This window comes from Phaenicophaeus curvirostris, chromosome 8 (assembly GCF_032191515.1).
Source record: "Phaenicophaeus curvirostris isolate KB17595 chromosome 8, BPBGC_Pcur_1.0, whole genome shotgun sequence".
NCBI classification, from domain to species: domain Eukaryota; kingdom Metazoa; phylum Chordata; class Aves; order Cuculiformes; family Cuculidae; genus Phaenicophaeus; species Phaenicophaeus curvirostris.
Genome location: NC_091399.1, coordinates 2787274 through 2801273, shown reverse-complemented (window position 1 = coordinate 2801273; position 14000 = coordinate 2787274). Strand labels below are relative to the sequence as shown.

At 43.4% G+C, this 14000-nt stretch overlaps 1 long non-coding RNA gene across 1 annotated transcript; it reads right to left on the bottom strand.

The window, feature by feature from the left end:
* Positions 1 to 1628: 1628 nt before the first annotated feature.
* On the bottom strand, positions 1629 to 6027 carry LOC138723126 (uncharacterized). Its single transcript, XR_011337816.1, has 3 exons — positions 5852 to 6027; positions 4408 to 4594; positions 1629 to 1742 (listed from the first exon to the last, which is right to left on the bottom strand). It is a non-coding gene; the product is annotated as an uncharacterized lncRNA (long non-coding RNA).
* Between the last annotated feature and the right edge of the window lie 7973 nt (positions 6028 to 14000).

Here is a 14000-nt window from a genome sequence, read left to right as displayed (position 1 = left end):
AATAAACAGTTACCCAGACAGTGAGAATTAAGGGAATAAGGAGATGTATTTTCTGTATAAAAAATCATTTGAGATTCCAACCGCGTTGTTGGAACTGAGGCCTCCTTAGGTACCTGTCAGAAAGGTGCCCACCTCCTGGAAGGAAAAAGCCTTGATTAATCACAAACACACATCCACAGGGATTAATGAGGAAGCTAAGCAGTAGCACTGCAGAATTACAAAAGTAAAAATAGGAAGTAAAAATTAAAATCTCTCTCTAAATTTGACTTTCTCTGAAAAAGGCATAATAATAAGGAGCAAGTCAAGGCACAGCCTGAGCTCACCACCTCTCCCACAGGGGCAAGCAGAGTTGGAGGCAGCCTGCTGGCCACAGTGACTGGCCTGAGGTGGCACTGGGAAATGGCACACCCTGAGCATGCAGCTGGACCTGCCATGCATCATTTTTATATCACAAATATTTTATACCACAAATATCTTTGTTTGCCACAAGAAACAGTCCTGGACAAACTTCAGCAAGGGCAGCCTCTCCCCAGTCTTTTTTTTTGTTTTAAATCTCTGTCAACTGAAACAAGATGGGATTCAGGCAAAAAGGGCAAGGTCAGCCAGTTACAACAGGCAATGGGAGCACTCAGTAAAGGGAAAGGACGATAGCCCCAGCAGGGCCAGAGCAGAGAACACAAGAAAGGCAAGCGGTAGACCTGAAGAAGGAACAAATGCTCAGATAAGGAAGCTGGAGGCTTGGGCAAGTGTCAGGTAAATGGTGCTTGGGGCAGTGCAGTGGAGAAAGGACTTGTAAGAGGCTTAGGTGAACAAAGCATTGCACTCCCACTGGCAACAGGAGAAAAGACCAAAATAGTTCATCTGGAGTTAAATCTATGCTTTTGATGCTATGTGCTCTTCCCACTTTCCCTCCCCTTCTACACCCAGTATTCAGCCTCCTCCCCTTCACAGTTTGTCACTCCCATCCATTTCGCATCAGGCAGCAGGAGATTTTCTACCTCCTGCCCCTATGGTCACGCTCTTCTCTCCATTCATCTTATGCTGATGCCCTGTCTCCCTTAGGAGCTCACCTCAGAATCACACCCAGTCTCTTTTCTTCCTTCTTCTCTACTTCTCCTCCACCTGCTGCTGTCGTCCTTCTTCACTGCTGTCCCTCCACTGTGCCCCATGTTCCTCCTGCTTTCCCACCCACCTCAGGCTCCTCTTTCAGCCTCTCAGACCCTCCTTACTCATTTTCTTAGCTCTTGCAAAACCCTCTCATCCTTTTGCTTGGCCAAAAGGAGTCCCACTGATTTTTTTGCCCCGACACTACCATCATCACATTTCTCGCACATGAGATGTCCTAAGAGAGGAAGTTCCAGGTGGAGTTGGAGGCCCACAATCCCATCCCCTCTCCAGAACCATCCTCTCCCATTTCTCATCCTCTTCTTTTGTTTTTGAATACCGTGCCATATTTCCCGGTGTCTTCCTGACTATCTTCACTCTCATAACCACATATTTTCTCTTCTTCCTTTCTGTACTCATGTCTGGTCTCCATTTTGTCCTCACTAGTTTCCACACTCTCTTCATAACATGGTAAGATGACTAACGCTGAATCTTTGCTTGATTTCTGCTCAATACTGCTTTTACTTGGCTCACTCTGCACTTCATCTCTCCAGGAATCTACATGCTTTTCCTCATTGTTCTCCATCTTTGTCTTGGGAGGGGATGGCTTTTTGTCCAGACCCATTGCAAAAATGCACCTATTAAAAAAAAACAAGGAGAACTGGGAAGTATCACATTTTTCTTTCTGTGAACAATGGAAGGGCAGCAGACACAGCTGTTTAGCTCTTTATCAGAAGTAAAACCAGATATTTATCTGCCTTTGCATTGCCACTCAGATAACACGGTTACTGATAATGGCTTATTTGGAGAAGGATCCTAAAGTCCTCAAGTGCTCCACAAACATAGAGGCAGCTCCTCCTTTAAGGAGAGTAACATTATCTGCACTTAAAGGCAACAATTGAAACATAAACAGATTAAAATTGAAATTATCAAAACTGTCCATTAATCTCAAGCTACACCAAACATGATCTGTGAAGATATAATCGCAGAGAAAGGCAGAAGAGCTCATAGCTCATATAAGAGGCAGGTTTGCTCCAAATCCTGCTGTAACATCAAGTAAAGCAATAACTCAGGTTTTGTGGCCAACACTTGTTGGTTCTTTTGTTTTTAATTTCTCTAATAACTGGGGGGGGGAATGGGAGATTGAAATTGCATTCTTTTCAGTTTCTCTTCTGTTTTTCCTACCTAACAGAAATGTAAACAGCTAGAAAACAAAGCATTTGAATGGCCTTTTGAGAGTGTTCCTCTTCTATAACCTGGAGTCACAACTTGTACAGTCAGGAGGCTCATGTAAGAGGCCAGAGTTCCTACTCCTGATTCACTTTACCTGCAAATGCCAAGAGCCACCCCCCACGCACTGCAAGCATCAGGATGCTATCAAAACTGGTTTTTTATGTAAGGCTTCATTACAATTACCCTCACGTTCCAGCTGTTCACAAACTACAGTGAAATTCACAACAATCAGTCTAGAAATCCTTTCAGTTTGTGGGCATGAAATGTAAATGTGACAATGTGACAATTTCTGATAAAGGTCCTACCTTTTAATTATTTGTTCGTGGTATTTTTTTCAGGGACCTTTGAGATAGTGAAGCACTTTTCCTGTAGAGAAATGCTGGACCCAGGCAGCAAAAAACTCTCTGTGCAAGGATCACAGCATCAGCATAGAAATCACTGCAGTGTCCCCTCTTTGTGAATCAAAGCCTTAACCCAACAGGGAAAATCAACTAGGATCTTTACTGAGAATCAGAGTGGGTATTTAACATGTGGATGAGGTCCAACACGCAAAATAGGAGTCAAACATAACTGCGTCCAAATAATTGCCATTTATGGAGAGTATCTGGTTAATGGAGATGATTTTTAGTCACCAGGCAAGGTTGGCTGGACTGGCAAGAAACAGGAAAACTGAGATATCACTAAGATTAAGAGGGGAAAAAGAACAGAAACTGAGGATGACTCAGGAAGATATTAATTCCTGGAAGATTATATTCATTACGAAAATTCACTTCAAGTCTCTCTAGAAATCACAGAGAAGCTGAGATTTGGGCATTTCCTAAACTCTTTTGGTACTATATCCGTTCTGAATGCAGATACTTTTCACTACTTTGAACATACTAAGGAATTCACTTACAGAAACCATGTTCAGTGTTAGATTGGAGTGGATAAAGCATGGTACAATAAAGCAGATTTTTTTTTCTTGGAATTGAGTCCTTATCCAGAAAACATAGTATAGCTCTATGGATGGTCTCTTCTTCCAACTGGTTGTTGCTCTTTTAAAAATTACTTACGAAAAGAACGAAAAAGTTTAAAAATCACCCATGTGTGCAGAAGTTTACTTGTCTAGCATGGCTTAACAATCTCAGGATTTTATTAAATGTAAGGTTTCTTGGCAAAATAACAGACGTTTCTCAAAGCATGGACTTCTGCCCCAAACCAAGAACCTTCTACACAGATTTGTTGTCTGAAACCTGGCTAACATTCAACACTATCTTATTCAGCAGCCAGGGGTATTACAGCAGAATCCCACCTTAGAGGCAGAGCTGTTTAAAAAGAAATTATCCTGTTCTCACAATCACAAAGAAAACCCTGAAGACTACAGTTAACTCAGCAGTACTCCTAATATTTATTCCACTATCACTTCCACCAGAAACACACAAGCATACCACCCACAGCGACTCCTCCACACTGGACTGCAGAGAAAGTGCTAACTGCCTCCTGACAAGCTGACAGAACCAGTGCAAACACTGTCCACTGCTCGGCGTGCTCAACAGAGAGACTGACGAGGCAGCACAAAGAATCATAGAATCATAGAATGACCGGGTTGGAAAAGACCCACTGGATCACTGAGTCCAGCCATTGCTATCAATCACTAAACCATGCCCCTCAGCACCTTGTCTACCCGTGCCTTAAACACCACCAGGGAAGGTGACTCAACCACCTCCCTGGGCAGCCTGTTCCAGTGCCCAATGACCCTTTCTGTAAAGAATTTTTTCCTAATGTCCAGCCTAAACCTCCCCTGGTGGAGCTTGAGGTCATTTCCTCTTGTACTCCCCTGTCACTTGGGAGAAGAGGCCAGCACCCTCCTCTCCACAACCTCTTCAAAGGTAGCTGACCTGGATGGCATCCTTGGATGTGGGACCCTGAGGAATAAGCTCAATTCTGCACATTTCTTAGGGAGCTGAAAAACAGACCAGGTTCTATAGAGCTGCGGAGTGCCAGAAAGATTAAAACAGAAGAAACAAGTGATAAACTCTCTAAAAACTGGGCTGTTCAGTCCCTGTGAGCAAAGCATACTCATCTCCATACCTGTAGCAAGGAGAAGCTCCTTCCACATTGAGAAAACCAAAGTATCCACGTTTGCCTCCCAGCCTGCTATTCTTGTGATGTTTGTATTCACAGCAACAGCTCAACCTGTCCACTTGCATTCCATTGAGGAAAAAGGTGAGGCTGAATGGGAAACCATGGTGCCTTTTCGAGACGAACTGGAAAGTCTCTGTAATCACAGAAAGGAAACGGATCAAAGGAAAAGGCAATGCCTTTCTATCAGCCAGTTGCAATCGTTGTGTCTCATCTGCATCACCACCAAAGTGTCCAGCACTCTGAGGTCAGGTACATGGTTCACAGGTGTATTAATTAGCTGATAAGACTCTACTTCCTCCCCACACAGCAGCCTTGTCTCTTCGCTGTCGAGGAGTACCAAGATGGACACCCCTGCGACAAGCAAATACATCACCAATTTGGCCACTCAGTGCTTCAGCAGAACCAAAACCAGAGCCTCCTGTCTCAAAAAAATTAACTGTCACATGGTTTACGAGAGGTTAAATTACGCACAGAAAGTTTAGGATTCCTGGTGTGTGCCTGGAGCTGTTTCAGCTGCTCTGCAGAGGCACCGTTCAGCATCCAGGCCTGAAGGGCACTGAGGCTGCTACCCAGACCCGTGCTGGGGAGAGTGGGTTGTACTTCCTTCACCCACAAGTCAGAGTATCCTTCCTAACTGACCCGAGCACGTTCCAGCAGGAAGGAAGCCCCACCGTACTCCAGCAGTTTCCCTAGCAGGTGTGAATGGGTCTGGGGACAACAGGATCACACACAAAGAACACCTTCCAGACAGCTGCAATGAATGCCTCTCTGTGGGCACACTGCAGTGCACCCATAACCTCAGGGTATATAGGGAAGTGCAGGGATCTCTGCACCATCTTTCCATAACAAGTGAAAACACAAATCCACACACAGTGTGTCCTGTGAGCAGGAATGAGTAGTATGGTCTGTGAAATCAGTCTTTTTCCTCTAGGCCATTTCCTCTTCCCAATTTCCCAGAACACAGTTCACCTTTCACTGATGTGATGGAATAGCAGTGGCATAAAATAAATGGGAACTGGGCTCCCGCTATGCACTTTTCCTTCTGCAGCAGTAAGCAACACACATTGATGCACTATTGCAAGTCAGAAACAAAGAATCCCTATTTAAGGACAGTTTACTGATACAACTGCTTTATTAATCACACATCTCTGTACAAAACTAGTCAAACCTACAGCATTTTGTTAAATCAGTTCTCTAAATTCATTCTTTTGTTATTTGAAAAAGTAATTGTAACATCATTTTCAGTCATGAAACAGTAGATAAGGTTTAGTCTGGAGGCACACGTCTTGACTGAGCTCAGCTGAAATCATTTCAGTATCACATCAACATTTTAGCCAATCAAGAAGATGTTACTAGAGTCAATACAAACTCTTTGACTCTTTATCCTTACCTCCTTCCAACAGCTTGCCTTTGTAGACACAAAGGTTTTATCCTCCACAATGCTGCTGACAGACTTCAATTTCATCTCTGTAGTCAGTACTGTCATAACATAAATGCAAACCTTTTCCTAGGAAGATCATGGTAACAAATGCGTTGCTGTGTAACAAGGGCTTAGGGAATCCTCCAGAATTCTGCAGCAGAAAATACACAAAAAGTGCATTTGGCTTCCAGCTCTAATAAAAGGTGAACTCAAAGACCACATATATGTGGAATGCACTTGAGGTTTCCAGCCCTTTAAGACAGGCTTTGAGATGTTTAAATTGGGAAGAGTTTTGTAACATGCAGAAGGGCAATAAAATATTTTTAATTGAAAAGCCATTGCATTGAATTTCCCAGAATGGCAGGGACCAAGTTTGATTGTCTCTCCCAGTCCTGGGTTCCTACAATTTCCTTGCAGCAGTCAAGACTGGCTGGAGTGTAACAGAAGAAGTTTTCACACACTCACAGCATTTCCCCCATCCTGCTGAAGTTCTGGCACCAGATACAGTCATAGGCAGGATCTTGACTAAGACAGAAGGCCATGAGTAAGAGTTCCTGCACCTTTTTGTTCAAGCACCTTTTTAGCCCCAGCTGAAGAAAAACACCCAATGTTTTAGTATACAGAGAAAAGGGTGGCAACTATGTATTTTAATAGTTGTAATTTTTTTTTCTTTCAAAAATTCAGTGAGTCTTTATGCAAACTAGATAGCCACATCTTTCAGCTTTAGGCAAATGCACCCACAGGGAAGGTAACGTAACAATAAACAGAGAAGCAGACAGGAATAACTCACCTTTGGTAAAAGCTGCCCTGTGTCATTTGCTGCAGTGGTGGGATGGAATAATCTGCCTCTGAGCATCCTAGTTCTCACTGCTCTCACTGCATTTACGCTCTTGTCTCCCTTTTGCAGAGGGGGAGGTGGCACTGGTATCATATGAGTGTTGATGACTGGGAGTTGATACGGGGATATACCAGTTACATATTCCACTGAATTCATAAGTGTTAACTCACTCCTCTCCCCCTGCAAAAACATGTTAACCAGGTTAAGTAGGTGACACAAAAAATAGCTACCAAGCATATTGAACTACTCATGGTTTGACTGCTCTTTACAATTAGTAACACTCATGCCTCTCGAACAATTTCCTCACTTGGTGCTTGCCATTACGTTTATGAAAACATTTATACGCTAAACCTCTTCGGTTTAATTTGCAAAGCAACGGACAGGCTGCTTGAAAATGTGGCCCTTATAGATCTAGACAACATCATTGTTAAACACATACTACTCGTAACCATGCAGAGTTCTGCTTCCAGGCAGGCACAATACTGCACAACCCCACAGCACTGCTGCATTCTTTCCGATGGCAAGCAAATTCCAAAGCAGTCAGCCAGAATCTTCCAACAGTAACACTATTTGGCACCAATTATACAAGAAGTTGTTCAAAACGCTTCTTTGCCTTTGTAGCAGAGGTTTAGTCCTCCTTCTGAATGAATTGCAAACAGAGGACCAAGGCCCTGAAAAGCAAAACATCTCTAGAGAATAAATTCTGCAAACATTGCGTGCTCTGGATCCGAGTTCTGCATCATCTTCATGCTTTATGACTGATTTAGCTGTTTTGTCTGTTGTGAGCATTAAAGAAACAATGCAAATCACCCATAATTATAGAAGACATAGAAAGTGTCAGCAAATTCTTGGAGGGAAGATCATGACCATCATAATATGGAAGAAATGCACAGCAGCACAAAGTTATTCATGCATTTTCTGCCTGTCAGTGGCCACAGATCCAACATCCTCCATTCCCATGGAACTCCTATCATACAGTCAATTACATAATGCTTTTCCTAGAAGAGAAGACAACTCCAAATCTCACCTGAAAGTAGCTGAATGCATATTAAGATCATGTTTGGCTACACCAAAAAGCTCTCATTCTCTGAACCCGCTAGTGTGATTTAGTAGTAGTAATGGTAAAAAAAGAAAGATGGTTTTTGCTACTTTTCAGCTGTAGATGAAGATGAAATCTTGTAAGACTGTGTGAAAATGTTCCTGAGTTATTGATCTTACCCAGATGGCTGCTTCCCTCTCTACATAAAGGAAAACCTATGTAGAGGTAGAAAAATTTGCACATAGAGAGATTTTAGACTATAAAAGACAAGTCACCACATTTTTCCGGGCTGTGATGAAAAACTGGGCATTAGACCACTAAGACAATGTCTTGAAAATTAAACAGAGATCAAAAAGGAGCATTTAAATAAAAGTTGATAAATATTTGGAAGGCGCGTTGCCTGCAGTATGCAGTTCTGCAAACTGCAGTACTAAAGCACTATTATAAAACTCTCCATGAATCTGCATTACCTCCAGAATGAAATCCAGCCTCACCCCACTGGCAAACTGCTGATCAGGCTCAAGTGTGTGGTGCTTTTGTTTACAGCTTGAAGCCTTTGGCGCAGACCCTATGGCAGCAGAGATACAAACTGGCGGGAGGCGAAGAGGTTGTAGCGTATTTCCTGGAGCTGTATTTGGTAGCCAAGAAGTCTAAAAAGGAAAAAGAAAACAGCTACAAAATCTCAGTGGATCACTTCCAGTGCAGAGTAGACTCTTAAAATAAAAAATAGCACTGATCAATATATTTGGAAGTGATGAGTGACTCTCAGGTATCCTGGGGAAACAAAATTTCCTGGACTGCCTCCAAAGAGCCAGACCACTTTAGGCATCTCTAACTGAGTATCCACAAACTGGAGCATCCAAAAGAATTCTTGGCCATAAATATAGTTTTTGCTACTGTCTCTTCACAGTGCAGCCTTGAAGCAAATGTAATGAACTGAAAGGAACTGTAGCAGCATGCTGTTTCGGTGGCTTCACCACATGGACATTGAGACAGTACACCACCAAAGCATGACTGTTCAATGCTGAACACTTTTCTGACTTTTTATTTTACCTTTTCTTTGTATACTCTTCAGAATACTGCATTGAAATGTTAAACACCTCCCCCCCGTAGGACAGGACGTGCTGGAGCTTGTCAGTCGGAGACCCTGGGAGGAGTGAGATAGGGCTTTTGTTTAGAGAGGAATGGAGACTGCTGGCTCCGTGCGGATGAGCACGGGTGTCAGTGGTTGCGAAACAGTGGCCTTGATGAGAGAAATTGCTGCTGTTGCTAAAAGCAAGTTGATGCTTAAAAAAGGCTCATTTGTATTAACCAATCTTTGATTGCCTAGTTTAGGGTAAAAACCAATCAGTTTGAAACACGCCTCTTGTAACCACTTTAAAATGTGTTTTAAACGCAATAAATCTGACATTTTGCTTGTATCAGCCTGCGTCCCGTCCCTTAATCGCAGCAAATTGGTGACCCCGACGTGATACGGATGAGATTACCAAAGGGTCGGAGAACCACATGGCTGAGTGGAATGCTGCGAGTCCCATGGAATATTGAATAAGCTGCTGAAAAGAAGCAAGATTGAATAAATTGCTGAAACGAAGCAGAAACCGACCGGTCAAAAATCCCTCTGGAGCATAGAGGTGAGCCGTGGGAAACCATAAGATGGTGAATCAGGTGTGTTCCCCTGAAAGAGACGTATATGAACTTATGAAAGCCCTTCTTCAAAAGCATGGGAAAAATATTTCTGGGCATGATCTCAAAGTAAAACTTAAATGGGTACAGGCGAAAATACCCACTGTAACTGCGTCCACTATCTTTATGCGGAAATTCTGGGATGATGTGGGGGTGAAACTATGGGATGCTACGACAGAGAAAAAAAAAAGAGCGAAAGGGGGGCTCCCTGGCAGAAAGTTTTTGAAGCGTTAAAGGCGCATGTTGGCTCAAAAAAGCAGAGCGATAATTTCGAGCCGAGTGCAGGATCGTCAACAACTGTACTGACCCCTCACCTCCCTCAACTGGCTGCGTTTGTCTCTGCACACCCCGATGGGGGGGCTGACAATCCCTTTGATCCGGGACCGGAGGATCCTGAAAAGGAACCAGACCTCTACCCCCCCAATCCACATGATGTGTGGATTAACATAAGGCGCCAAGCCTTAAAAGAAGGGGAATTAGAAATCGCAAAAAACATAGTGGCCCCTGTTATCTATCAAGGTCGGAGGGCTCAGTGGGAGGCTCTTTCTTTCCCAATTGTTAAGGAATTGCACCGTACGGTAACCGAACATGGACTTTCTTCTCCGTATTTTGCGAGTTTATTATCTTCTGTTTTTGATACCTATGTCATGACTCCACATGATTTAAAATCTCTGGCACAATTGTTACTGACACCTACACAATATTCTTTGTGGGAAGCTCACTGGAGGAGGGGACTACAGGCACTTCTTTTGACTTATGAGGGTCACGGTAATGCTGATATAGCCGCGCTAACTATAGAACATCTCACAGGCACAGGCCAACATACTAATCCTGTGGATCAGGTTCGGATCCCACAGGAGGCCCTTGAGGTGACCCGTGAAGAGGCTAAAAAGGCTTTTTTTGAAAGTCCCTGATTCTCAGAAACCGCAAAAAGCATTTACTACTATTACCCAGGAACCCCAAGAGCCTTATATGCAATTTATAGACAGATTAAAACAGGCTTTGGAACGACAAGTAGATAATGTACAGGCCCGGGAAATTTTATTGTTGAAATTAGCCATTGAAAATGCTAATGTGGATTGTAAGAAACTGTTAAAATCTCTCCCGAACCCAAATCCTACATTAATTGAAATGGTAGAGGCTTGTAATAGAATCGGCACTATAGATCATAAATTTGAAACTATGGCTGTGGCTTTTGCAGCCAGGCGTGCCCCGACGAATCAAACAGGACTGGGGAATTGTTATGGTTGTGGTAAACCTGGTCATTTGAAAAGAGATTGTTTAAGTACTAACGCTGGAACTTGATTCCAAACACCTGGAATTTGTCTCAAATGTCGGAGAGGGCGTCATTATGCTAATCAATGTCGCTCCAAGTATGATTTTCAGGGACAACCGATACAGGGAAACCGACCACGGAGCGCGGGGCAGCGACGCGTGCGGACACAAATACCATGGCCAACTTTTCGAAACCTCTGGAGGGAAACAGCACCGCCTCAAGTCTTCGCCCAGCAACAGCAGGTAGTGCCGGACTGGACTTGGCAACCTCACGCCCAGTAACATTATTAGATTCCTCGGTTCACTTATTATCGACAAATGTTTCAGGACCTTTACCCCCCAGGACACAGGCACTATTGCTAGGAAGGTCATCTACTACTTTGTCAGGACTTTTTGTATTACCAGGGGTCATTGACTCTGACAACGTTAATGAAATTAAAATTATGGCATGGACCCCATTTCCTCCCTGTACAGTACCAAAAGGTAGCTGTATAGCGCAATTGGTGTTGATTCCCATGGGAACGGATCCCCCTGACTCTCACCAACCCAATCAAAGGAAGGGAGGGTTCGGGTCTACAAGGGACCCACAGATTTTGTGGGTCTATCTCTCAAAAACGACCCCTATGTCAATGTACCCTCATTCGTGGGAAACAACAAATAGTGCTCAGTGGGATTATCGACACCGGAGCTGATGTTACTGTAATATCACAGGCCAAATGGCCATCACAATGGCCTTTAACCAATGTTTCCCAAACATTAGCTGGAATCGGTGGGACTGGTAGCAGACACCAGAGTCTAGAATTAATACAAATTCAAGGTCCAGAGGGACACATAGCCACCATTAAGCCTTTTGTACTGCCTGTTCCCATGATTTTGTGGGGGCGTGATGTGTTGTCCCAGTGGGGAATGTCTATTTGAACCCATTTTTAGATGGGGCCATTGAAGTGCACAACACCCTGAAAATAACTTGGAGAACTGATACCCCTATTTGGGTTGATCAATGGCCCCTTCCACTGGAAAAGCTTCGTGCCCTTCAAGAATTAGTTGCTGAACAATTGCTGAAAGGACATATTGTGCCTTCTACCAGTCCTTGGAATTCGCCTATTTTTGTCATCAAAAAACAGTCTGGCAAATGGCACTTGCTCCATGATCTTAGAAAAATTAATGACGCTATGGAAGACATGGGGGCCCTACAACCCGGCCTTCCGTCCCCTACTATGATACCTCGGGATTGGCATTTGACTGTTATCGATCTTAAAGACTGTTTTGTCAATATCTCCCTGCATCCAAGTGATGCTCCTAAATTCGCTTTTTCTGTTCCTAGCGTTAACATGCAAGCTCCGTTGCAAAGGCGTCAGTGGGTTGTGCTACCACAAGGTATGAAAAATAGTCCTACAATCTGTCAGTGGTATGTGGCTAAAGTGCTTAGCCCTGTCAGGGCTGCTGTGCCCAATGCTTTACTGTATCATTATATGGATGATATTCTAGTGGCTGCACAATGCCACGAGGTCATGGAGGAAGCCGTAGCCCTTGTCATGACCGCCGTCGATTCGGCAGGCCTTTGTATTGCGCCGGAAAAAATTCAAAAAACACCACCATGGAAATATCTGGGCTGGCGTATAAGGGCTCAATCCGTAATTCTGCAACCTTTACAGATACGAACAGACATAAAAAATTTACATGATGTACAGAAACTATTAGGCACAATCAATTGGGTCCGGCCGCTGTTGGGAATTTCTAACATGGATTTAGGCCCCTTGTTCAAACTGCTCAAGGGAGATACTAACTTGTGTTCCCACCGCAGTCTTGGCCCTGAAGCCATTAACTCCTTACAAAAGGTTGCTACGGCAATCAGCTTTAAACAAGCACATCGTTGGGCTCCCAAGTTACCTTTTTACCTGATCATTTTAAATCCCGCTCGACAGCCTCATGCCCTGATATTTCAATGGGATTTTGAAAAATCAGACCCACTGTTAATTATTGAATGGATTTTTTTTCCGGATCGTCAAAAACTATTTTGACTCAGCATGAAATGTTTGCCTGTTTGATAATTAAGGCCAGGCAACGTTTGCTGGCATTATCAGGAGTAGACTTTACTTGTATTTGCTTACCTGTAACAAATATGTATTTACAGTGGCTCTATCAACAATCAGATGCCTTTGTTATGGCACTAGCTGACTATGCAGGCCAACTTACATCCCATCCACCTTCACATAAGTTGCTTAATGCAGATTTTCGTTTAATGCCTAAGCCAAAAAGGAGTGATCAGCCATTGCAGGCCCTTACCGTATTTACAGATGGGTCTGGAAAAACGCATAAGTTAGTTATTTTATGGTGGGATGACCAACATGAACGATGGAACTCAGACATAGACACCGTTCTTGGATCCCCTCAAATAGTGGAACTGACTGCAGTAGTTCGAGTTTTCCAGAGGTGGACCATACCACTTAATCTTGTCACTGATTCTGCTTATGTTACAGGGATTGTAGAGAGAGCCGAAGCATCTTTATTGCGTGACCTCTCACATCCTAACTTATTTGCTTTGTTACAGGAGCTTATTTTTCTTTTGGACTCTCGCCCTCACCCCTATTTTGTTATGCATGTTAGGTCACACACTTCTCTACCTGGCTTTATTGCAGAAGGAAATCGATGGGCCGATTTATTGACATTACCAGTACAGGTATTGCCCGATCGCATAGCACAGGCTAGACTTAGCCTTTCCTTTTTTCACCAGAATGCTGGAGGTCTCAAACGACAGTTTGGCCCCACCTCTCAGCAAGCATCTAATATCGTTGCTGTATGCCCTGACTGCCAAAGACATTCTTTTCCATCGATAGCAGGAGGAGTTAATCCCAGAGGACTACAAAGTTTACAGCTATGGCAAACGGACGTAACTCACTTTCTGGAGTCTGGCAAACTGAAATATATTCACTCTTCTGTAGACACCTTTTCCGGTGCCTTATTTGCTTCTTGTCACACAGGAGAAAAAGCACATGACGTCCGTAAACATTTGATGCGTGCCTTTGCCACTTTGGGTATACCCTCTCAAATAAAAATGGATAATGGACTTACTGCACTGTTAATTGCATCATCACCTGTTACAAAGATTGCTTGTTTTACCAGAATTGACTGATACCAACTTTACGAGAGTGATGCAAGTAATAGTTTGGATGCTTATGCCTTCTGACTTTATATCAAAGGGCACTAGAATCACTCATCTGATTTGTTTTTCAGCAATTGTACCCCATGAAGAGACAGAGGCTGTGGTTCAACTGACCAGTTCG